Source organism: Balaenoptera physalus, assembly GCF_965194825.1.
Source record: "Balaenoptera physalus genome assembly, chromosome: 18".
Classification (NCBI taxonomy): domain Eukaryota; kingdom Metazoa; phylum Chordata; class Mammalia; order Artiodactyla; family Balaenopteridae; genus Balaenoptera; species Balaenoptera physalus.
The window spans coordinates 25,420,157-25,447,463 of NC_138899.1; positions in this window are offsets into that span (position 1 = coordinate 25,420,157).

The window sequence follows — 27,307 nt, forward strand, 5'->3', positions numbered from 1 at the left end:
CAAAATTAAAAGTCTCACTGAAGGTCTTTTCAGAACAAATTCCAAACATCATGACAGTACATATTACTGTCATTGTATTACATTATATTACATTACATATTACATCAATGATAGTGAATAGAACCATAATTAGGCTGTAGATATAACTTTAAAAATCAGTAATATTAATAAGTAATATTAATCAGAAGAGCAGCAAGTGTTTCATTTTTAATATAACAATGTATATACATATATGTATGTGTGTATATAATTTGGAATTATGAAATATAGATTTTAAATCCTTGTATAACATATTTAGTGAAATAAAAGGCAGATTAAAATATAGAAGAACAAATAGTGTTTAAAATGATTGATGCAAGTAAAAGAAAAAAAGAATCTTTTTAGAAAATAAAATAAAAATTTGAAATTACAAATCCACTGAACAGCTTGAACAGAATCTTAAACAAAGATTAAAGAGAATTAGTAAACTGAAAATGGATATGAAAATTTACACAAAATTCAATACAAATTTTCATGAAGAGCAAAAATTTGAAACAGATTCTAAGAAACATTGAAAATAGAATAAGATATTTTAAGGAATTTTTATTCAGATTTCTAGAGAATGGAAAAAGATGATATGGAGTTACAGGATAGATATATAAATGGATATATAGAAAGATAAGTGTAAATGTACATTTGCAAAGAAGGAGATATTGACCATAAATATTTTCTGATAATGAATAATTGCTTCACACCAACATAACCAACCTAGTACCCATGGTTAAATTAGGCATAAATCCTATAGACAACACCCAGAAGAAGGAAGGACTAGGGAGATCTATTACATCACTCTACCATCCTGATGTTTCTTAAGGAAAATAGAAGTGCACAGAAGGACAATAACACATTCCAGCTCTCATATGGCAGTGGAGCCCTAGTTAGAGGAACTAGTTTTTTTTTTTCCAGGCAGAAGAAAGAATAGATAATGTGTATATTAGTTGGCTTTGTGGCCTTGAGGGTGTAGGGTGTGTGTGTGTGTGTGTGTCTGTGTATTCTGCATCTATAAATTGCTAAAAGCATGGAGCTCTAAAAAACTGAAAAAATTAACCCCAAAATACTCATGCTTTGATGGCTCAGAAATATCCACTTCTCCTCATTTGAAGATTTTAACCATTTGCAATATTCACATAAAGTCTTTTTCTTTTTTCTTTTCTTTTTGTAATTAGTAAGGTAATACTGTAAAACTGAGCTGACTCCAAGGGCAAATTGTCCCATTTGCTACTTTCCTTTATCCCAAGTCTAGATCATGGAAACTGCCTCTCAGTGGGGATTTTGTACTGAAGGGCAAACACATGCATATGTATGTCTAATATGATGAAGAAGCAGAAATCATCACAAAACCTGTCGTCATTAGATTAGAGAGATAAAGGAGAATTTCTCCAAACATACCTTTTAAAAGTACATGTTTGGGGTTTTTTTTGTTATTATTTGATTTTATTGTTGTGACTTTATTACATACAGGCATGGAGCTAAGAAAATAAAGAGAGAAACCTGATTTGATTTTGCTGTACGTATTGATAAAATGTCCTAATCAGTTTAATCCTCAAAGTTAGCACAGATGTGAAGAAAATGACATTAATACTTAACAAAAAAGACATCTGTTTGAGGAATTCTGTCCAGTGCTTTAGAATGTGCAGAGCAGAAAGATTTCCCATTAGTCGCAAGTTTCCTGAAGGACATATTTCCCTTCCATTCTATGCCAAAAACTGTGTTTCTGAGTAGTGACACTGTATCCTTAGAAAAAGTTAAGCTCAACCTCCCAAACTAATTATCATCTTTCATCTGAACATTTTTTTCACTAACCTCAGCATCTCAATGACTTAGATTAACAGTAACTTCTGAATTATACAGAAAAATGAAAGAGGAAAGAGGAAAAAAGTATCTCACAACACTGAAGGTCATAATGCTGTGTACAATACCTGGGGTTAGAAAGTCTAGACTATCAGTTTTTGCATTAGCCAGTTTCCCAATTTTGCTTTTCTTTCCATTTGGGCACAGAATTTATAGGTGTGAATCCATAAACTGTATTTTTTAAAAGATTTTTTTCTTCTTTCTTCAAGGTATGGGTAAGAGGATAAATGTGTTGCCTCTTATGTAAATAATAATGAAAATTCCAGTGAGCTTTTCTCATATCTTCAGTAACTTTCAAAAAAAGTTTTCTCAAAGTCATTGAAACTCAAGTAAAATTTTGTTTTTTAATTGCACAATAAATAAAATAATAATAATAGTAATAAATACCACAAAAATTTCTTACTTGGTATTATTAGACAAATTGCATTTTTAGGTATAAATTATTTTTATCTGTACATTGAAATTTTATTTGTATTATTTTCAAATAATCTGAAAAGTATCAGGAGTATAACACTTTGAAAATGAACAATAAATTTTCAAACACGTCTTAATTACTATGCACATTAATACAATCTTTCTCACTGTATTTTAGCTGCTATGTAGCTATTGGGTGATCCAGATATTTATGTACATATTAAGGTACAGGCTTTCCAAGTAAGTTTTGCAGCTCAGTATAAAGTCATTTTTGCAAAAAAATACCCTGGCAACTTGAACACATTTCAATTATAGTTGTGATTAGTTTTTAATTATTAGTGTTATTATTAGTGGTAAATGTTTTGGTATGATAAAATGATTGCTGTGGTATTGACTTTAAAACATTATATAAAGGAAGGTTTAAGAGGAATGATTGAAACAAAATTGGCAAAATATTGATTCATTATAGTTTTTCCTTCCCTATGTGTATATTATAAAATTTCCATAATAAAAAATTAAAATACAAGATAAGAAGCTTATTATTATTGCTAAAAATAGTCTACAGGAAAATTGAAGTTTTACCACCAGAATATTATTATTATATTATTTTAATGGTCAGAGATTCTCTATATTTTAAAGCATAAGAGGTATTGTTTCATCAGTAATAAATGTCCTCTTTAGTGGCCAGCTAACTCTGAATGAAATTACATATATAAAATGGGAAAAATTAGAGAACATCAATGAAACTAAATCTGATTCTTTGAAAAGACAATAAAAATAAGAAATCAAAATTAACACAACATTGTAAATCAACTGTACTTCAATAAAATAAATTTAAAAATAAAAAGAAATCTGTAGACAGCTAACCAATAAAAATAAATGAGACATAAATTATTAATATCATGAATGAATGAAGTATCATTTTATTCATTCCATGGACATTAAAAGGAAGATAGAATAATACTAGGAAAATCCATATGCCCATAAATTTGATAATAAAGATTAAAATGGACCAATTCCTTAAAAGCCATAAACTACCAAATTCACACAAGGAGAATGGATCACTGGAACAAGTATATAATAACTTAAGAAACTGAATCAATAATTACTAATTTCCCAAAATGAAGACCTCAGACCCAGATAGTTTCACCAGTGAATTCTACCAAATATTAAAGCAAGCTATACTTCCAATTATCCACAATCTCATCGAGAAAATAGAAGCAGAGGGAATACTTCCTAGCATTACCATAACACTAAAACCAAATAAAGAAATTTTTTAAAAGGGAAAACTACAATGCAATATTACTCATGAAGGTACATGCAAAAGCCCTCAACAATTTTTAGTAAACTTAATCCAACAATATATTAAAAAATTGTACACTATGACAAATGGAATTTATTCCATGTATACAAGGCTGATTTAACATTAAAAAAATCAATATAATACACTCTACCAGCACAATAAAGATGGTATAATAATATCAATTGATAACACAAATAATTTTTAAAATCTGATACCTATTCATGACAAAAATAAACAAACAAAAATAAGAAAACTCCCAGCAAAGTAAGAAGAGATTAAAAACTTCCTGAACTTGATAAAATACATCTACAAAAATACAAAAATCTTACAAATAACATCTTCCTTATCAACAAAAACTAGATGTTTCCACTGTAAGGTCTGGAACAAGATAAAATGTCCTCTCCCCACTCCTAAACAATGTCATGCTGGAAGTACTAGCTAGTGCAATGAGACAAGAAAAAGAAATACAAATTATACATATTGGAAAGGAAGAAATAAACCATCTTTATTCACAGATAACAGAATTGTCTATCTATGATTTGGCAATCATAACAATTTTTTATCTTTTTAAAAAAATCCTGGCTTCTCACTCCCAGTCTCTTCCCAATTCTTCATCCCACCAATTCATCTTGACAAGGAATAATCCCTATGTATTTTCTGTGTTCATATAATTAATTGCAAATATATATGTATGCATATTTCTATGCATGATCAGAAGATTATTTTTACTCCAGTGTAATTATTACACATGCACATTTCTGAATTTGCTTCCCTCACTCAACAATAACTTCTGCAAATTTTCCGGATACATTTCGAATTTATCATTTTGATTGGATGTTTATTAATCAGTATGTAAAATAATTTCATAAATCTTTCTACTGATAGTCATTCATTTTGTTTGGAACTTTTTGCCACTGTAAATAGTGAGGCAGTAAAACCCTTACGTGGATATTTTTACATTCCTATGATTGTATTTATAAGACATAAATTTCCAGGAATGGGTTGTTGGGTTAATGGTATCTATAAATTTACCCTAAAAATATTGTTTATAATTTAAATATACACATATTTAGATTTACACATAAACTATTCTTATTACCTTACTAATAAAAATTTCATTATTATAATTGCCATACCATGGAGATCAGAGTTGCTTTTGAAATATACCAGTTAATTCTATAATAACTTCAGTATTAACTTCAACTTACACAAGCTCTTTCTAAACTGCGTATTTTAAATTTTGCTTAACGCTCCATATTATTTCCAAAAGTAGACTGGGTATCACCTATTGCAAATCAGTATTATACTAAATCTTCAAGGAGAAAAAAAAGACTTCCAATGATTCATTTTTAATAGTAATTATTCCAAGTGCTAAAATGGTTTCATTCATTGAAACCCACATCTATCTTGCTATAATTAAATACAGCTGCTTTGGCTCTCACTTCAATAAGTATTCATTTTTTAAAATATAATGACCCTTTTTATACAGAATACAAGTTATTAGGTCACCTGCCAGCAGTCTTCTCTCAAGCTACCTAATTATCATTCCTTTAAGCTTTATTCATAACTTATATTTCCAAGATTTGGATCATTAATTTTTCTCCCTTATGCATACATTGCATATATTTCTACATCTTTTTTGGCCTTCAGACTTTCTGCAAAAGTTAGAATCTAGCTAAGTGTGGAATAAGGTATTTTTATATTTCCAAATTTTGCAGTTCTAATACTCAAAATAAAAAATTTCTCTATGAACCTGGAGAAGATTAATCATTTTTAATAAGTACATACCTTAACTCCATGAATTATTACTATATTCAATGGAATAAGTAGAAATGTTTCTTCCAACTAACCACTGCTATTGTTTCTAGAAATTTCCACGAAAGTAATTAAAGAATGATACATTAAAAAGAGGGTAGCAGCTTTCTTCCACCCCTCCCTCAGCACTGTAGTGCCTCAGAGATAGCTCATGACTCTGTCCTTCTCCTTTTGCACACTCTCCTTGGATGTGCATATTTTTCATTGTTATGACTACCATTGTTAATGCTCATGACTTCTTGACAGTTACCATTGAGTGCTTTACAAATATGTCTTCACCTTCACTCATTGGACCCCACAAAAACACCTAAATGAAAAGAATCACCTCTTCCTTTAGAATGCTTAACAGTCATCATCGGTAAAGCATCCATCAGGTATCCAGTCATCCAAGTCTCCAACTTTGGAGTTACCAAGACAGTTCATTTTCCTTCAGTGACTCTTTACTATAACAACTACTCCTTACCTTCTAAATAACTTTTTAATTTATTTTATGGCCTTAATATTACTTGACTCTTTTTCTGCCTTTGCATACTAATGGCTAATATCTCTTCTCTACTAATCAAAACCTGCATCATCTATTACTGTGAAATAATCTATTAATCTTGAGATTACTTTTAACCCTTTAAAACTCATCTGCCTTTCACATTTCAGATAGCCTTAGCAAGTCAAATGTTATGATATTTTTAGTTGGTTAAATCCCTTATATGTCTCTCCATATTTCACCAAAGTTCATCCTGCTTGCAATGGCACACAAGAACTTCAAAAACTGACATCATCTTCCATCATTAGTTGCTTAATAATTTTCAACCCAGTAATACCAAACTGCTTATGGCCTTGTATAAATTTCACTTTTATGATCCCATGTCCTAGTTCATTCTAGGTTTCTGTCTTATATATCTCTTTTCCCTATTAATCAATATTTACTGGTGCTACAATATCCATCACAGAATTATCTCAAGAAGACATCTCTGAGCCCTCTCTACTTATGTGATCCTTCTCATGCTTCTCTAGCATTTAGAATGTGACTTTCTCTTACCATCTGTCATAATAAATTGCACTTTTTAAAAATTGATGTTCTTTCCTTAAAGTCGTTGAAGACTGGAATCTTAATTTTCTTCTTTTTTTTTTTTTAACATCTTTATTGGAGTATAATTGCTTTACAATGGTGTGTTAGTTTCTGCTTTATAACAAAGTGAATCAGTTATACATATACATATGTTCCCATATCTCTTCCCTCTTGCATCTCCCTCCCTCCCACCCTCCTTATCCCACCCCTCTAAGTGGTCACAAAGCACAGAGCTGATCTCCCTGTGCTATGCGGTTGCTTCCCACTAGCTATCTGTTTTACGTTTGATAGTGTATATATGTCCATGCCACTCTCTCACTTTGTCACATCTTACCCTTCCCCCTCCCCGTATCCTCAAGTCCATTCTCTAGTAGGTCTGTGTCTTTATTCCCGTCCTGCCACTAGGTTCTTCATGACCTTTTTTTAATTTTTTTTCCTTAGATTCCATATATATGTGTTAGCATACTGTGTTTGTTTTTCTTCTTAACCCCAACACTCGTAATATTGATTCACAGAATAAATTATCAACAAATATTCATCAAAATGAAATATTTAAAAATAGTTGCTGAACCCGCTTCCTACATGGCTAGAGTCCAATTTTAGTCTGTCCAGGTAAGCTCCTACCACAGACTTACATAATAATATAAATTCACATAAATCTTGGACAATTACAAAAGTAAAACTACTTGAAGATACTAGAGAATGAACAAAAGCAGGCACATTCTCAAGGGGAGTCAAAACTTGGAAGAAGAGTAAGGCATTGGGTGAGTGATCACAGTTTTTGTATTTATCTTAAGGGAAGGCTATGGTTGGAGGCACAAGTGGTGGCTAAAACTTTGATTTAAAACTCACAGACTTTTCAGCATCAAGAATCAGATAGGCAGAAATTGGTGTAATCTAAACTGTGGAAAATTAATTGGGAGCATTCTCAGATAATTCTTCTGTTCCATTCCTTCTTTCCTCCCCTTCTAGAAATCCAGTTACACATAAAGTAGAACTTTTAACTATGTTACATATGTGTCTTATACTCTTTTCTGGATTTTTCATCATATTTTTCCTTTTCTTTTTTAGTTTGTATATTTTTCAGTTGTCCTCTTACTTTTCCATTTTCTAGTGAACAATTCAGCTGTGTCCAACTTACTGTAAAATTTGTTATTTTGTTTTTAATGTTAGTTATTGTATATTTCACTCCAAGAATTCCTTGGTATTCTTTAAAGGGCTTCTTTTTCCCTGATGAAATTTTATATCTCAGCATCTATTTTCACAAGTATACTAATCTCATTTTAAAATTTTAATCCATGTTTGATAATTTGAGAATCTAGATCATTTATGGGTCAATTTTAATTGTTACTGTTTTTCACTTGGTCTAGTTTATTGGTCTACCTATTACTTATTTGAGAGAATATCTGAAATAGTCTATGAAAAATTGTGGAGTCTATGGATACTGTTATCTTTCCTCAAAGAAGTTGTATTTAGTCATCAGAAAGATAGTTAAATTAGGGTCAGTGCACCTCAATCCAAATGCTTATTTTCAGAATTTGTCAAGTCTCTTTCCTGTTTGCTCTTAACTCGATGAATTAGCCTATCAAAGATTTAATTGATTATGGAATGTAGACCTATACTCTTCCTTCTTGATAGTGCCTAATTCTAATTTTTATCTCCTCAGAAACAAGAATTCTGATAGTTTCATTGAACCATTCAACATTTTAACAGCAGATGCTTTCTGCTTGAACAGCCTAGGAATCTGGAAACACATCAATGGGAAAAGTGTTGCAAAAAGTCAGGCTGATTTCTTACTGAGAATTTAGCCCTTCAAGTCTGGCTGCCTTGGCTTCCCTGAATCCAATATTTCTCTCTCCAGTCCTGTAAACTGCTGAAATCTCTGATTTTCTCAGATATTCCTCAGGTTTCTGCTAGTATTTTTAGTCTTTCTCCCTATGCCGCATATTAGCAAATATCTTGCTGGAAAAGCAAAGTGCCAGATTCACCACGATGATGTTTTCTTCTCTCTAGGACCTTGGTCCCTCCAATCTCAGCTAATTTTATGGCTCTCTGATGTCTTCAAGTGAACTTTTTTTACCCCATTACACTAATCTTTGGTGGGAGTTTTGATCTGCTGCAAATTAGACTATTTTATCTAGAGATAACACTATTTTTCATAAATAGGAAATAAATTACAAACTGAAGTTACATTAATGCATAATAAATTATTTACTTTTATAATTTCCTATTTACTAAAATTATTGCTTATTTTTCTACCCCTTTTTATTATAAAAAAGTGAGTTCTATAGCCCTAGGATAATTATTATCTAATTTTATTTCCTGTTTAGCTAATTTACAACATGTATACAACATTTTTCTTATACAGAAGTATGTGATATTTTCATTTCTTAAAGTATAAATGGATTAAAAATGAATTGGGTATTAGAAAATAAGCTAGTTCTTTTCATTATTTCAAAGTTCTGTCCATAGGATAAAAACACAAATTATTTCATGCGTCCATGCACGTCTTTCTATTAACATTTATATTATATGTATATCAATATTTATAATACTGATACCACACTTTGTTTTTGTAAAAGCTACATATTTTTTCAGAGAGGGAGAGAGTGGAATATAGAGAACAAAAATTTTTTTTTCTATTTACCAGGAACAGTTATGAGTCATGTATATGTATTATTTATTTCACATAATCTTTGCAACACAATATGTTGGGTACTATTATTACTGCCATTTTATAGAGAAGAAAATGAAGATCTAGAAAGGTTAAATAATTGTAAATTCCTCAAGATGACATATAAGTGGCAAAAATTAAATTTCAATCCACTATATGACTCTGAACATTTTAAAATCACTATAATATAGCAATCTACAAATCTATAGATGCATGCACATGCATCTATAGAGTTATGAAATAAGAGATTCATTTAGGATACATTATATGCATAAAACCATCCTTGTTTCATAAAAATGTGAATTTTTGCAAAGAACTGTAAAAAAATTGTAATCACAAATGCAGTTTCCTACTGAAAATCTTTACACCATCAAAGTTAAGAAAAATGCCTTCATAGAATTAGCAATGAATTTAAAAAATCTGTAATTGTGTTTTTTGAACATTTTTTCTGTTAATTTGAATATCTCTGTGTGTTTTTTTGAAACTGGATTATTTTTAATACCTGAAAATAATCCACTTTTTTAGTATTCTATTTTTTATCTGAGTTATTGAAATAATTCCTGGGAAAGCCTTCACTATAATATCAGAAACAGTACGTTAACTATTTAACATCCTTGCCTTACAACCTATTATGTTCAATATTAAAGAAAATATCTAATCTCAAACTAATCAATTAATTTTAAATATAGCATTTTCTTTACATGTTAGCATTATCATTATTAATTAACATCATAAATAAATAATGTTTAAACATGAGCATGTCATTGTTATTTGAAGATTAAGACCCATTTTTCACTCAAGTTGTTTCAAAGACATTTTTAAATCCATCAAACTTCTAATTCTCTTTTCCAAGACCAAAATTGTAAATTATTTACATATGTACTTATTGTATATCTTGGATGATTATGGAAGGAACAATTTTAGAATTTTTAACATGAAATTTTAATTACAGAAAATCTCAAGAAATATAAATATTTATCTTTGTCCAGACTGTTTCCAAATTGCCTCTTATAATTACATGGCAATGATAGAAAAATGTTTATAAAATGATAATTCTATATTTCATCTTCAACATTGTTATGAGATCAGCTGAGCTTGGAGAAAGAGCTGAGCTGCTAGGTGTCAGAGTAGCCAACTGTTCCTTTAACAGTTAAAAATGGAAGAGTTAAGTCTTTAATCACTTACTCCGATGGTGTAAGCAAGAGTCTAAAACTGGAGACAGCACTGACTCCCCCAGTTCCATTTCCCCCTACGAAACAGTGCACCGACGGAGGGTCAAGTGGATCAGCACAGGTACAGAGGGGAGGGATGTCTCATTAATGAAGGAGCCCCAAGCAAAGGCTATGGCAGTTTTTGGATACTGCGGTGGGGGAGAGTGTGAGAAAAGAGAGCTAGGAGTGAAAAATTACTGGATACTGAGTCAGGGTCGGGCAAAATGTCTTCAAGGTCCCTTTCCACCCTCGCACCCTTTCTGACACACACAGAGGTAGGCGTAGGCAGAGGATGCTGAAGCCATCAGCCCAGGGACTCAGATAAGAGATCTAGAAAGGAAAATGCCAAGCGGAGTGCAAATACACAGAAAGCACGGCCGGCATGAGGGCCTTACTTCTTGACTGCAGCTCAGTTTCAGAGACTGCAGTGCTCTGACTGTGCACCAAATTTGGGAGGGCACCTTTCCTGCAAGGACTGTCAGGTAGAGCCTTCATAGGTGCGTGTGGTCAGGCCTGAAAAGCAGGTTTTAAAACATGTAGGATTTTAACCAGGAGCCAGTCTCCTCAAATAGAGTAAATATCAAGTTGTAAAACATTATTTCCTTTTCTGATTAACATCGAAACAGAATACCATTTCCCCCACTTTTTCTCCGTGTTCTTCACCCCATCCGTGAAGGAGGATCCCTCCCTGCCCTAAATAATGTGACATGTCCAAAGGCAGACACCTGACCCTGGAAGGATGAGGTTCACAGCAGTGTATTAGTCACACCTGATGACAGTACAGGGGGAGGAGGACTCCACAGGCCAGGAGCACTGCTCTTGGGAGCAGGGACTGTTGAAGGCAGTCTGTGTTGGAAGGAGAGGGTGAGGAACCCTCAAGACCCATGAGTGATGGTTTATTTGAATAGTTTTGTGGGCTGTCAGGGAAGATTGAGAACCAAATGGAAGGCAGCTGCTCCTGCTCGGAGAGGAACTAGCTGAGTGAGGACCCTTTCCCAGTAGGTCGGGGCACAGACCAGGGAAACTCTTGATCAGGCTTTTTGGCCCTGTGGAGTTCGAGGTATCAAGGCAGGACTTTAAATTTTAGGTCTGCTTATATTTCTCAGAATTTAATGCAGTAAATTTCCATTTATATATTGCTTTATTTGAGTTCTACATATATTGATGTATTGTGTTTAATTCATCACAAAATATTTCCTTGTGACTTCTTTTCCTTGAACTGTGAGCTATTTAGAAGTATATTCTTTAATTTTCAAATATTAAGTGGATGGTATAGATATATTTTTGTCATTAATTTGACTTTGTGTTCCATATAGAAAACATCTTATTTAGCTAATTTTTTAAAATTTTGTTGCGATTCATTTTATATACCAGAATATACTTTATTTTGATGAATGTTCTTATGAAATTGAATAGAATGTACCAGTGTATTGGTGAGTGGATAGTCTATAGACATATATTAGGAACATTTTCTGGTAGAGTTGTTAAGGTCTTCTATATATTTACTGATTTCCTCTTTATTTTATCATTTATGAGAGGGTGGTGGTCACTTATGCAGCAATAATTGTGGATTTGTCTATTTTTCTTTCCAATTCTATTATTTTTTTGGCATCATGTATTATGTAATACTATTATTAAGTCCATGCACACATAGGATTGTTCTATCTTCTTGAAAACTTGACTCATATGTCATTATGTAATATTCCTCTTTATTCCTGTTATGAAGCATCATTTGTATGATGTTAATATAGTCACTGCAGTTATTTTTCTTTAGCATTTGAATGGTATATTATCTTCAATTAAAGTTTTTTCTTGTAGGTTGTGTATATTTGGATCTAACTTTTATATCTAATTTGACAGTATTATAATTTATACCTCTCTGCTCAAATTCTTCATCTCCTCATACGTGTTGCCTGGCTTTTATACTACATAATCATAACTATGTTAAGGTAAACATGCCTTAGAATTCCAACGTCAGGATAATCACTGGTTCTGGGTTCTGTTAATAGCTTCTCTTAATAAGAGATTACTTCCCCTTGCTATTTTGTGTATGATAAATTTTAATTGGATGACAGACTTTGTGTGTAGAAGAAGAAAAGAAACCAAAGTGAATAGTATTTATGCCTGGAAATGGGCTTGCATTTTCCTAATTTCAAGTCAGTATAGTCCATGTAGTCTGGAGTTGAGTTGGATTTGTTTTCTCATTGCTATAGTTATTTTCAGTGCATAATAGACTTCTAGTTCTATCAGCAAGGGGCTGATTTCTACCTTATGTTTATTGTGGGGCCTAACATGTCAAAGGATTTTTCTCAGTTTTTCTGTTCCACAGTCAGCACTCTATACAGGTTTCCCCCATATCCGGAAGTAGAACATTCCTATGAAACTTTTCAAAAGCAGAAGCAGAAGCAGAAGGTGAAGAAGCAATTACATTAGGGCACATCTTGTAAAAGAATGCACAAAATAAATCGAGATAAATCGCAGATGCTCAGAGACACAGTTCAAAGCTATGGCAGCTTGATGCTGAGATGCTGAGTTTAGTTCCCAGGGAAGGACTTGGCTATACCACTCTCGCTGCTCAGGGTGCAAGCTGCAAAACAAACTGAAAGCTATTTTCACTTTTCGCCGTTTTTTGTAAAAGCAGAAATTCTCTTCAGATTCTTTCAGCTAGTGAAAACAGGTACTAATGTAAGTCCTTGTAATAGCAAAGTGAGATAAAGTGAATTTTCGAAAAGATGGGCATACCTATACATGCATTGCAGCAAAGGGCTATTCCCCAGAAGTAGAGTGTTACTGCTTGTTATTTGGTGCAAGACTCACAGGAAAGGCCGAAACGTTCTCTGATTCACTGGTGCTGCCTTAATCTCAAGCATGCTCCATGTTCCTGGGACCCATGGGTAGAATTGTCTCAGCATTGCTTTTCCTCTTCTCCCATGGCAGTCAGTCTCTGCTTTGTAACTCTGGGTGGTCTTGGGCAGAAGGATTTTGCTAAAGCTTTTTCAGTGGTAGCAGATCTCTACTTTGTATCAGTACAAGATTCCAGGCCCAGATGTCTTTTCTGCTTCTTTCTGGGAGTATATGGCTTTTACTCCTCCTCCTTGCCTGGTTGGTATTGTACCTTTGTCTGGAATTACTGGCAGAGAGGTGTGTTCCTCCCACCTCAGTGGAAGGCTGCTAATTTTTGTTACTGAGTAAAATGATCTTTTGCCACATGCTATGCGTGAAATCCTTAATTTGATGTTTTAAATTAACTTTGGTATATTGTACTTTCTCCTTTGTTTTCCTTATCCTTATGTCAGTTATTTTAGTTTTACAACAACTATGGTTACATGATAGTATGATACTAGACATTTATTTTTCTGTGACCCTTTTTGGGCATTTAATAATAATATGTCCTTGAGTGATTTCCCTGTCTGGGCAAATAAGTAAATATGCACAATATTCCATTATGATGCTCCACTGTAGTCCATAGCCCAATGTACAATATGTCATTTAATTACTCTCCTATTGATAGAGATATATTTTTTCCATTTCTTTTTTATGCTCTTTTATAATACTGAAGGAAGCATTTGTGCACATACGTCTTTGAACAAATGCGAAATTTTTCTATAGAACACACACTTAGAAGTGTAGTATTGGGTAAAAGGAACAGTGAGCTTTCCTCATGCTGTTCTTTCCATCTCAATTATAAGATATGTGAACTCAGTATGTTAAATGAGCCCACTAAGGTGATTACAAAAAATATGTTTTATCATAAATGTATAAGTCTTTTTGAATATTTACTTTGATAAGCTAAATGAATCTAAGGAAGTCTACTTTTGTCCAAAAGGAAGTAAGTTACGTTAATAATTAAAATAATGCTTAGATTTTTTCATAGCTCTATAAGTTTATTGAATGTGACAAAAAACTAAAATAAATCACTCATTAGTAACTACAATACAATTACAAGCAAAAATGCTTTCCATGATTTTATAGCCCAGAATTAAGAGTAATTTAATATTAAAGATTAAAACTATTTCTATGTGTTTTACATTTAAATTTATAAATATAAATAACTCAATGTGACCCTTTTTATTTCTTCCATAAAATTTAAGGATTGAATAATGTTTCATCATTTTCAGCAATTATTGTCTCTTGCTTACTATCTAGTTCTTTCCTATGCTTAATAAATAGGTGTATTCAGGCAAGAGGAGTAAATATTAGATAGTAAGACCATTCTGTATGTCAAGGTTCTCCAGACAAACAGAGCCAATAGGATATTTAGAGATTATATAAAAGGAAACCTATTGTAGGAACTGGCTCACATGGTTATGGAGGCCAACAAGTACTGCAATCTTCTGTCTTCAAGCTAGAGAATCAGGAAAGCCTGGGTGTAATTCAGTAGTGTCCGAAGACCTGAGAATCCAGAGGCCTATGGTATAAGTCTTGGACTGAGTCCGTAGTAAGGGAAGAACGTTAAATTGACTGTTGTTTTGACCTCCATAGCTCAATGGATAATAGAGTTGACATGCTACACACTTGCACTTTCTCATCTTGTATATATCAGAGAAGATTCTCCCATTCAGTGATGGCTGCATGTAGAGATTCTAAAACATGTAGATGGCTCTACAACCTTACTTTCCATCCTCTCCCAGGTAGCCCAGAAAAATAAGAGATAATCACAGGAGGAGAAAGACAAAACTTTAAAGAATTAATTGCAGGCTTGGTACTGAGAAGCCATTTTCCAGAACAAAGGTGTTACTTTCCCAATGTACCCACCAAGTATACTTCTTTTGAACCAGCTGAATGCATGCCACATGCAGACCTTGTGAGTCTCCAACCTGATATCCACATTTTGTGTTGGGTCACTTTAGAGTCTACAAATAACAAAGTGGGCCTGCCAAGCTTTGCTTGTCAAGTAGAAATTGTATTTTCAAGAGAGCAACTGACTTGGCACCATTTTAGATTCACATAAAAAGTGAAAGCTACCCCTTTGGGGGAATCCTTATCTATCACTTCACTGCCTTAAGCAAAACTGCTGCCTCATTGAGGACTTCCATTCACAGAAATTTCCCTAAATGCCTGGGCGTGGTTCACTGATTGCTCATCTACGTCGAAATATGATGGTGTGCATTGTACTGCTATGGAAAACCATCTGTGCAAAATCAGCACCTGCTATGTATAACCAAAAGCCAATATGGTATCTCCAGTCAGTTGGCAGAAGTTAAAAAAGTGCTCATAGCCAAGCCAATACTTTCCTTAATGAACTTTGGGATATTTTTATTATCTTCTGGCTCTTGCCTAAAGCTTAGCTGTCTGGTCTGCCATTCGGGAAACTATAGACTGGCAAATTAAAGACATTTCTCTTTGAAGCTGTAAACTGTAAGAAAAAATCCCTGCTACCAACCAGAAAGTCTGGGTCACAAATGTAAATACCCCTGAAGGACATGTTCTCTGATGGGACCATAGAATCAAGCCTCCCTCCAACTAAAGAAATTCCTATTGGAAAAAACCCAGTAATCATAAATGACACTTTCATTCTGGGGGTACCATGTGTACCACCAGGACTATACTTCTTGTGTAGAAGCCTGGGACAAACTTTCCTGCTCCCAAGACCATAGGAGATTGTACATTATTGTGGTCATAAAAGACCTTCATATTTTTAAGGAACTGCTATCAGTAGTCCTAAGACTCCTCCACAAATTTCTTCAACATGAGGTGACCCTTAGCTACTTGGGGAAACTCCCTGGAGTGATAACCGACTCATAATTTATGCACATTCTGTGGGAGTTTATTGCTATAATAGAATCATCCAACTAGAAAAAGTAGTAAGAATTTTTCCCTGACGTTAGCTTACATTATCAATGATACCACCTTGGCCTTGGAAGGCATTCCACTCAGCCTAATTCACTAGTCAGAGTGGTTATGGATCACAGACTTATCCTATACTTCCGCCTTGCAGGTCAAAGCAGAGTCAGTGCAATCAATAATAAATTCTGATGTACCGGGATTATTGCCTTGGGGCAAATGGAAGGTCAAAGCACATATAAGAAAGTCTTCCAGTTTTCCAAGGTAGACTCAATGATTCATGTAATTGTTTTTTGTTTTTTGTTTTTTGTTTTTTTTTTCCCATCTGGTTGAGCATGGAATCCTAGAGGGCACGGTAGAGGAAAATACTGTTTGTTGGTGATATTGGCTGAATGTGTACCCCCAAAATTCATATATATTGAAATACTATGCTCAATGTGATGGTATTTAGGAGGTGAGCTATCATGAATGAGATTAATGCCCTTATAAAAAAGGCCTGAGAGAGAGCTCCCTAGCTCTTCCTCCATGTGAGGATACAATGAGAAGTCTGAAACCTAGAAGAGGGCCCTCACCTGACCATGCTGGAACCCTGGTCTTAGACTTCCAGCCTCCAGAACTGTAAGAAATAAGTTTCTGTCGCTTATAAGTCACCTAGGCTGTGATATTTTGTTATAGCAACCAAGACAGGCTAAGACAAGTGGTTCTTGGAGTCCTATTGATAGAAGCCCAAGTTAAATCCTATATGAGACAAGTTGAAAGGATTTGATTCTAGCTTCTGTTGGTCAGATTAATTAGAGTAGTCAGCAGGGTAGCTTACTAATGTGAAAATTTTCCAGGGGTCAAGACAGCATATGACTCTGTGAGTTCCTGGGAGGAAGTCCACCATGAACTTCCTGTGCTCATATAGGTTTTGCTGTATATATTGGGATCAGAAGGCCCTGACTGCTTTGTAACCTGGACCATTTTTCAAGATCCTCTATGCAGATTAGGTTTCAGAGAGATAAAGTAATGTCTCTACTCAGAGAACAGTCTTGCTTCCCACATGTCGTAACATCAGTGGGTTTCTTATGCTCAGAGTCAGTCTCCTATGCTACAGCCCAGTGCATGTACCCACTATGGTTGGCCCTCCATGTTGCCCTGTGGGACTTAGAATTTAGGGATCCAGAGCAACTACACTGAGCTGATATGGTTACTTCGTTCTTGATCCAGGAATCTGGCATCTTTTTTCAGCATCCACATAACTGTGACTGGGTTACATATTAGTATTTAAATAGGGCAAAATCAATTCCCTTGCACACAGGAGTTACCAGTTTGAAAATCATCAATCTCTTCTCTTACAGTATCTACATATTTCTGTGCATTCATGTACAATAAATAATTTATAAAATTTAAACTTAAACCATTTATATAGATAGATATTTTTAGGATAAAATGAGAGGAAATTAAATATATGATATAGATTATGTTTATTATAGTTCAGTGTTTAAAAAAAAGTTTCAAGATTTTAATTCTCCCAGAAAGAAGAAAAGCACTAGTAGTTATGAGATCTTATGACAGATTTTTGTCTCAGCAGTTCACCTTCTATCATTTTAAATTCTACACATACACATTTTTTTACAAAGTGAAGACTGAATTTTTCATTGTTTGTTGCCTTTTTAAATGTATTAATCTGTCAGAAGAGAAAAAAGATATGATGAAAACAAAATGACTTTAAATACCATTGCCCAGATAATGCTTGTGGATAAAAATCAACAAACATACATAAATGAATCCCCTTTCTTCAAAGCACAGTAAAATTATTTTACTCTTTTCAAAACAATTAATACACCTAAATATGAAGTTTTATAGCACTTACCATGTGTTATGTTTATACTAAAACATATTCCTCATTATATATTTTATATATCACTTTATTCCTTTTATCCTTTGTATTGTTTATCTATTACTTTTAAACTAAATCTCTAACAATGTCAGCCTCTATCAAATTACATCTGACTCAAAACATACGTTAATTAACTTTGATTTGTATCAACAAGTTGCTTCTCAAGGTGCAAAATAACAGAGCAAAACTGTACAGATAGCAGTGAACAGATCTAAAAGGAAGTTAAGAAAATGATTTCATTTGCAATCAATTAAAAAGAATAAAATATTTAGGACAAAACAAGTGCAAAACTTAAACTCTGAAAACTACATAACGTGATTAAAAGAAATTAAAGAAAATTTAAATAAATGGAAAGGCATCCATGTTCATGGATCTGAATACTTAATGTTGTTAAGATAGTAATACTCCCCAAATTAATTTACAGATTCAATGCACTCCCTATCAGAATCCCCGCTAGTTTCATTGTAGAAATTGGCAAGCTGATTCTAAAATTAATACTGAAATTCAATGGATACAAAATAGCCAGAACAATCTTGACAAAGAAGAATAGAATTCTTGAATCACACTCCTGCTTTCAAAACTTACTACAAAGGAACAGTAAGAAAGACAGTGTGGTACGGGCATAGGATAGACATATAAATCAATGAAATAGAACTGAGAGTATAGAAATAAACACATGTATCTATGGTCAATAGATTATTTACAAGGGTGACAAGACATTCAGTAGGAAAAGAATAATATTTTCAAGAAATGGTGCTGAGACAATTAGATATCCACATGCGAAAGAATGAAGTGTGCAGGTTAGAGGGTATATATGTGAACTTAGTCTTTCTGCTCAGTTTTTCTGTATACCTAAAGCAGCTCTAAAATTAGTCTGTGAATTTAATGAGATGGGCAAAAGATCTGAATAGACATTTCTCACTAAAAGATATACAAATGTCCAATAAGCACATATAAAGATGCTCAATGTCATTAGTCAACAGGGAAACGCAAATTAAAACCACAGTGATACCACTAGGCATCCACTAGGATGTCTAGAATCAAAAAGTCAGATAATGTCAAGTGTTAGAAGTAGATAAGTTGGAGCTTTCATACACTCCTGGCGTATGTAATGTAAAATATCACAACCACTTTGTAAAACAGTCCAGTAGTTCTTCAAACAATTAAACAGTTACCATATTGCCAAGCAATTCCCCTTCTAGATATCTCCACGTAAAACCTTGTAAACAAGTGTTTATAGCAGCATTATTCGTAATAGCCAAAGCTGGAAACACTCCAAAATACACGTGAACTAACAACTAGATAAACAAAATGTGGTATATCCAAATAATGGAATATCATTTAGCCATACAAAATTAAGGAAGTACTTATACATGATACAATATGGATTAACCTTGAGAGCATTACAGTAAGTCCCCTACATAGGAACTAGTTCCGTTCCAAGAGTGCGTTCATAAGTCCAGTTTGTTCGTTAAGTCCAACAAAGTTAGCCTAGGTACCCAGCTAACACAATCAGCTATATAGTACTGTACTGTAATAGGTTTATAATACTTTTCACACAAATAATACATAAAAACAATCAAACACACAAAATAAAACATTTTTAATCTTACAGTATAGTACCTTGAAAATTACAGTAGTACAGTACAATAGGTGGCATACAGGGGCTGACATCAAGTGAACAGGCAAGAAAAGTTACTGACTGGAGGAGGGGAAGGAAGTGGGAGATGGTAGAGCTGAAGGATAGTCAGCAATAGGAGACGGAGGGCAAGCTTCAATTTCACTCACACCTGACGTTGATGGAACACACGTTCGCATCTTTGAAAGTTCGCAACTTGAAAGTTCGTACGTAGGGGACTTACTGTTATGCTATGAAAAAAGCTAGCTTCAAAAGACCACATATGTGATTCCATTCATAGGAAAGGAGTATTGAGGGGGAGATAACTAGATTGGGAAAGGTATCCTTTTGGGGTGATAAAAATGTTCCATAATTGATTGTGGTGATGGCTGCACAACTCTGTGAATATAACTTTTAAAACTGAACTGTAAACTTTAAATGGATGAATTGTATGGTATGTCAATTATAGTTCAGTAAAGGTTTACAAATATACAGGGTAAAAATATACAGGGAAACAATGTAACTTATGATAACATAATGGTTAATATCATGGACTCCAGAGCATGATGATCTCTGTTCATGAGTCAGCTGTGCTATTTACTAAATCTAATCTTTCTGTGTCTGAGTTTGGAAAAATCAAGGCAGCATTAATTCTTTTCTTAAGAGACTTATTTGTGTGTGTGGGGTGTGTGTGTGTGTATGTGTGTGTGTGAAATAATCCGTGCAAAACACTTAAGACAATGTGTACCACATAGTAAATTGCATAAATATTTGCTTTAATGTTGTTACTAGTTATTCAACAGAGGAGTTTCTGAGTTTTAGGAACTGAATTGCTTTTTTTTATTGGAGTATAATTACTTTACAATGTTGTATTTGTTCCTTTATTATAGGCCCTCTTTTGAGAAGGTAGGAGGTGTTATTAATAAATATCAAGCAAATTTTTACATTATGAAAGAACAACAATGTGTGTTGAGCAGGGGTTTTGAAAAGTACCAGGGAAATTTGGAATGAATATTTTTTTCATTTTAATTGCCTCAGTTGCCCATCTTTGTTGTAAAGATATCCAATAGGCAAGGTATTTCTCCTCCATTCTCTAATTATTTTGGGGAATAATCTGTTTAATGTAATTTGCTAGCTTGCATCAGTTTAAACTCACCAGGTGGGAAAGCTTCCTTTTTAGACTATTTAGCTGTAATATTTAAATCTGCTCTCCTTTGTCAGGACAAATATATAGCACATTGGTCAAACCAATAAAACAATTTCAAAGAGTGTAAAGGTTGATCATAAGTAACCTCATAAAAGAGAACGAAAAAAATCCAAGTTGACCTCCTCTCTAGTCCCAACCGGATATCTCAGTAAGCACCACTTTAATTCATCATGCTGTCACCAGGTAACGATGAAATCCCAACCCGTTTCTATATTCTGTTCAACCTTGGTATCTATGAATGCATTTTATTGCTTAGAAAAATATACATCATACCTGATATTATTGTCTTTGAATTGCCAAATTATTTATGATTAAACTATGAAAGATATATTCAGACAGTCATAAAGATCAGGCACAAACCTCAAAAGAAGGGAATTTAGAAGTGAAGCAGAGATTTAATTCTTCAATTACTCTTTTATGCCTCTCTATTACATCGCATAATGAAAAAATGACAAATCAATATTTGACTGTCTCTTCCTATAAACAAAGAAAATATCATTTAAAATTATGCTGGCTAACTATTCCTCCTCACAAAAGACTGATATGATTTTTTTAAAACATATGTTTCAAAAAAAGCAAAAAAAATTGTTTTATTTTTATTTATTTTTCTTGCAACTATGTAGTGATTAGAAATGTTCTATGAATTACGATGGCACAAAAGTTAAGACATGTTAACCAATTTAAAAATATTTTTACATCTCAGTAAGCAATATTTTGGAGAGGAATACAAATTTCTAAAACAGTAGTCCTCTGTCTTTTTTTTGTGGTTGATAGGAGAGAATTTTTAGAACCTTTGGCAATCTGATTAAAATTGTGGACTCATTCATTTAAAAAAAAAATGATCATGTACATGCAACCCTCAACTGTGATATGGAGCAATATCTGCTACCCCAGGAAGTTATCAAGTCAATCTCTGTCTGATGCCTCTACTTTTACTCCCTAGCAAAACTACATGGTAAACAAAGTATTGCAGAGAAAGAAATAGTGGAGAGCTGTTCTTTGATAGACAATTTTAAAGTAGAAGGTGGGCCCTCATATTTTAATAAAAAATGGTAGTAACTGTTATTAGTAGCAAGCTAAATTGCTAATAATCCTGTATTTAAATGTCTTAATGTCTTAATTTTAAAATTTTATAATATACATTAATGTTTCTAAGACTTTGTATTCTAAATAATCTGTGGATTAAACTTCATGATATATTCAAAATATTTGCAACACCTATCTAGTCCATTGCTCAAGGTAATATCTTCAAGAGGTAGTGATGTAGCAGGAAAATGGAGATGCACATAGAATATGAATTGGTTTGAATCATTTCAACCATTTATTATCCAAGTAAACAAAGGAGAATCCCTTCTTCTAGAAGCCAGGCTTCATGTCTAGAATAGATGTCATTTGCTTCTGTTGTACATATTGTGAAGCATAGAGACAGAGAGTGACCTGGGACATTGGATCATGAATTTCTGAATCTTGTTTTGTTGCCAAAATTTCTTTACCCTCCTCTTATGTGGACTACAAAGTAAATATATACAAAGAGGGGACTTTACTATTATTGAAATTTCCTTTTGTTTGTTTTTCCCCATCTCTGTAGCCCAATTTCAGTGGACTTCTCCAAATGTAGAGACAAACTTGAACAAGGAAATTCATTCCAGGGCTTATGTCATTGGATGGGGCAACTTCTGGGTGGAATCACCCCAGGCTCTTCTCATGCAAGTAGTATTGACAAATAAGAGAGAAAATTCTCAAGGAGACAAAACTGCAAATGTGAATAAAAAAAGAGAAACTCTGCCTGTATTATGGTCTAATAAATATCCTTAATATTCGGTAACATTATTTGTTCATATATTTGGAGAAGAAATCAAGGAAAGAGAGTACTAAAATTCCCCCTGGAGGCAAATAAGTATACTTTATCTCATTAATAATAATAAACTATTAATAATTAACTAGAGAGAGTTAACTAGATTTATCAAGCCCTTCAGGAACAAAGACCTACAGTTTCAGAAACCTCTATCCAGGCTTTGTACTAATTTGTCAACAGTGATAGCAACATGTTGGCTCATGAAGGCTTACATGCATGTCTCTTCTTTGTTATAACCAGAAGCTTCTTAAATTGAACGTAAGACATTAATTAATTTCACCTTAAGACCTCATATTTCAGTAGAGAAGTCAGTCAAAAAGTTATTTCTGATTGGGATTGACATATATACACTAATATGTATAAAATAGATAACTAGTAAGAACCTGCTGTATAGCACAGGGAACTCCACTTCGCTGTACAGTAGAAACTAACACAACATTGTAAAACTATACTCCAATAAAAAAAAAAAAGTTATTTCTGATCTGAATCTTACACTGTTATATTGTCCAATCAAGCTCAAAGAAAACTGTTTGATACCACAGCTTTGATTCAATGGAATTTAATAATGTAAAACCTTACTATTAAGTCAATTGTTTTACCCAGAAAAAAATTACATCTCCAGAAAATAATTTTTTCAATACAGTTTCTTGGTCCTTCTTAAACATTTTTTTATATCCAGCAGCCACAAAAAATACAAGTCTCATGTGTCCCGTTTGGATAGATGAATCACAATTCCTTAATCCCATTTTTAAACGGTAAACTACTGAGACTTCATCTAACTGCTCGGCTAGATTCTTAAAAAAATATATGTGTAGGAAACACAAACCCTGACAATAAAAGTGGCTGTAAAGATTCTAGTGATGGTAGATGATTTCCAGGCCACTGTATATTTCCCAGGTTAGCTTCAATTGTGCAGAGAGAGTCTTTTTTTTTTTTTCCTATGCTGAGGTAAGCCTAAGTAAGAGTCTTACTTAATCTTTTTTTCTATACTCACAGACTTTTACAATTCTAATATCCACCCCCTCGCAAAAAAATAGATAAGTACAAAAAGAAAACTACATGAAAAAGTTCTACATAAATAGTCACTCTACAGGGTGACTATCTTAGGGTGAAGTTATTTTTGTTGTTAATTTGGTTGTTTGTTTGGTGGTTGTTTTTTTCACTGTTCACAGAATTTCATACTAAGGAGGCTTTGGCTGGGAAGGATTGTCATCCCCTGACCATATTATTATAACTGTGCAGGGAGTTGTGAGAGAGAGGGAGAGAAAGAGAGAGAGAGGTTTCTTAGAAACCAAACACCAAAAAAAGGAAAAAGCCTCCAGCACCAGAATCCAATAAATACTCATTTATTGACTGATCTACATCAACCATTCTCACCCCTGGGTAGGAGATGAACAGTGATATGAAGCTTGCTTGCATTTATCTGGTCTTTCTTCCATGGAGACCTAACAGTGCTGTTACCAAGTGAACAATTCCATTGACTATTTCTAAAGCCTTTATCAAGATTACTGAAAAGCTCTTTCTTCTGCCTCAAAATTCTGTTCATTAACTGTTGAAAAATATTACTCTGTATCCCTAGACGGTTCATCTCTGTCATGCTTTTTCTCTTGGTCCCCTAGAGAGGTTCTGAAATGCATCAGAAAGTATAGTAATTCAATTAAACTTACCTCAGGGCCACACTAATCACAAAAAAGAAGTCATCTGCCTCCCATTTCTCAACTCTAATGGTTTAGTTACCTTATGCAACCAACATCATGGTTATATAAGTTAAAAGCATGGTTATATAAGTTAAAAGCATCCGTTAAAACATAGCTGACATTAACTCCACACCTGTTAAAAATGGACTTATATATGTCATTATCAAGCTAATATCTTTAACTGAGGAAATGTATAGAACTCCAAGACAATTTATCTGTTCTCCCTTTTTTCCTACAAGAAAATTAAAGGTTAAAAATTTTTTTAAAATATATGTCTAGCTTCATTTTTTCCCATTCTGCTTGTTTCAAGCAAGATAGTTAATGTTAAATTGGATTATGTGTGCCTTCTTCAGCTTCAGCGTGAACCATCTTCTAACATAATTGATATTGGTGTAGCTACCTAAGGTTTTACCATTTACAAAATATTGCTTGGCAGGCTTTTTGCATTTATTTATTTATTCATTTCCTGGAGAGAAGTGCTGCGTTTCAGTTTTCCTTTTAAAACGGGCACTTCATAATGTTACCACAAGGTCAGTAATGCTAATATTAACAGGTCTAGATTCTTCTTCCACTTTAGATACAGAGAACAGTGTCATCCATCCCAAGATTTTCTTTCCAAAGCTATACAAGATTACACAATGAACAACTAAATACTGAGATTACTTGTATTTAATTTTCACTACCTCCTTTTTTTATTGTGATTAGAATTTTAACAAGTGGACTTATTGTCTGAACACATCAAAAGACATAGATGATTCCTATAGTTAAAACCAATATAACAGATGTATAAAGCCTGCCCCTAATTTCACTTATAACCACAATAATATTATTAACCCCCTTGCCTTTTGAGAACCTAACCATGAAAGCAGTGATCTTAATGTTCACTATATGTAGGTATGCCAGCTCCATTATGAAACCACATTAACACTGATAATCTTAATCTAGTACATATATATTTAGATTTACTTTTTTCAAATCTCTTTCAATCATCTTATTAACATGCAAATATCAAGGTTAATCAACCCTCTAACATAACTACATAGAAAATCTATACACTATGGACATGGAGTTCTTAGAGATTCTCAAAACCTCTGTTGTACTTTATTTACAGAGCATTTAAATTTCATCCCCTTTGCTCTGGGAAAAACACAGAAAGTCACATGAATTTTCTCTCTAGTCTTGATTTTTTTTTCACCTTGCTCTAGAACAGACTGTCTCCTCTCTTTGCATTGATCCTCCCTATACAGCTTGGCTTATCTCAAGACCCACATACTCCATTGTCTTTCTTCAAGATTTTCAAGTGCACTGAGAATTATCTTCAGAAAAGAGCTTTGGTATATTTACTTTATATTTCTACTCCACTACCTCATGTGTGTACTTTACTTCTCTACTAACTTTAATTTCTTTGTGAAAAGAGACTTTATTTTTCTTTTAATTCCTCAATGTATTGCCATGCTGAACATCAGAGTGATGGCATTAAGTGAGGGATTCCTTCTAATATTCCCTTAAAATTATGTGTACATCCACTCTAAATCATGCTGATGTGCAGTTATTCATTCCTCAGAGTTTCCTTATGCGACTTTTACTTATGCAATACTGTTGGGATCGATCTGGTCTCTCTTTATCAAAGTTTTAAAAATAAAAACTTTAAAACAATTATGGGTATTTCTTTGATAAGTGATAGACTGCATGAGAGTTTTAGGATAAATTCTCACATGGATACTGATTTATAAGTATTAAAAAATAATGAAAAAAATTGTATCTATAATTTTGCTAATAAATCCATATAAATTAGGGATATGTATATGTTTTGACATAAATAACAAATGCTGTTCACCAATAATAATAAATGGTGCTTAATGCATTCTTTTAACATTTTGGAAATTTATTTCAATATTCAAATATATCGGCTTTCCCGCTTATATTTTAAAAAGTAATTAAAATTCTAAAGAAAACATTAAATATAGACATTTAAAATATTTGAGTATTTATTTAAGTTCTCATTTTTCAGAAAGATATGTTATAATTACAAGAAGTTTACAAGAATTATCTTCCTATTAAACAACTCCTAGAAAATATATGTTCCATTAAAGCAAAGATTACTAGATACCCTCCAAATATGTGCTACCACTTTAATAATGTAGAAGTTTATTTTAGAAAGAAACTCATGAACAAGAGACTTCATTTCCATATCCCTGTTTTGTTTTGTCTTCCTGTAACAAATACATCCATCATAAGCATTAATATAATTGCCTAGATTTTAGCATCCTCCTTAATAAACACCTTCTAGATGAGTAAATACTAAGAAAGGCACACCTTTGCCTGGAATGGCATTACCTATTCGTGTCTAAAATTTCATTGTTATGTTTTTCTTTATCCACTTTTAAAATGTTGGCTGTCTTCTGATTGATGTGTGTTGCATTTGGTTTCAAATTGAGTTTGTTTACTTTTTAATCAGGTTCTTGAATCTGTAGCTATAGACTGACTCAAAGTTGTTTGGTTACTTGTACTCTTGTGTTTCTTCCTGCAATTACATAGTACATATGACAGCCTATTCTCATGGACATTTTCTTGTACTTTTAATCAAACTATCAATTGGTAATTGATATACTCTTTTTTTAAAGACTTTTTTGTTTCTGACTTATTCATGTAGATAAAGAATCAAATAATAAATTTGAAGCTAAGGTGTAAAGATTAATATAACAATTTAAAAAAAAAGATAGCTCACAAAATAAAGTTAGGAGGAAATCACTAGGAATAAACCACTCCTAATTAAGGGTAAACATCAAAATAATAAGTGGATTCCTCTGTGATAGCACTGGTTGCTGGATTTTTTAATTGAGCTGAAATTGGAAGGGGATTCAGAATCGTGGAAACGGTTGAGAAATTTT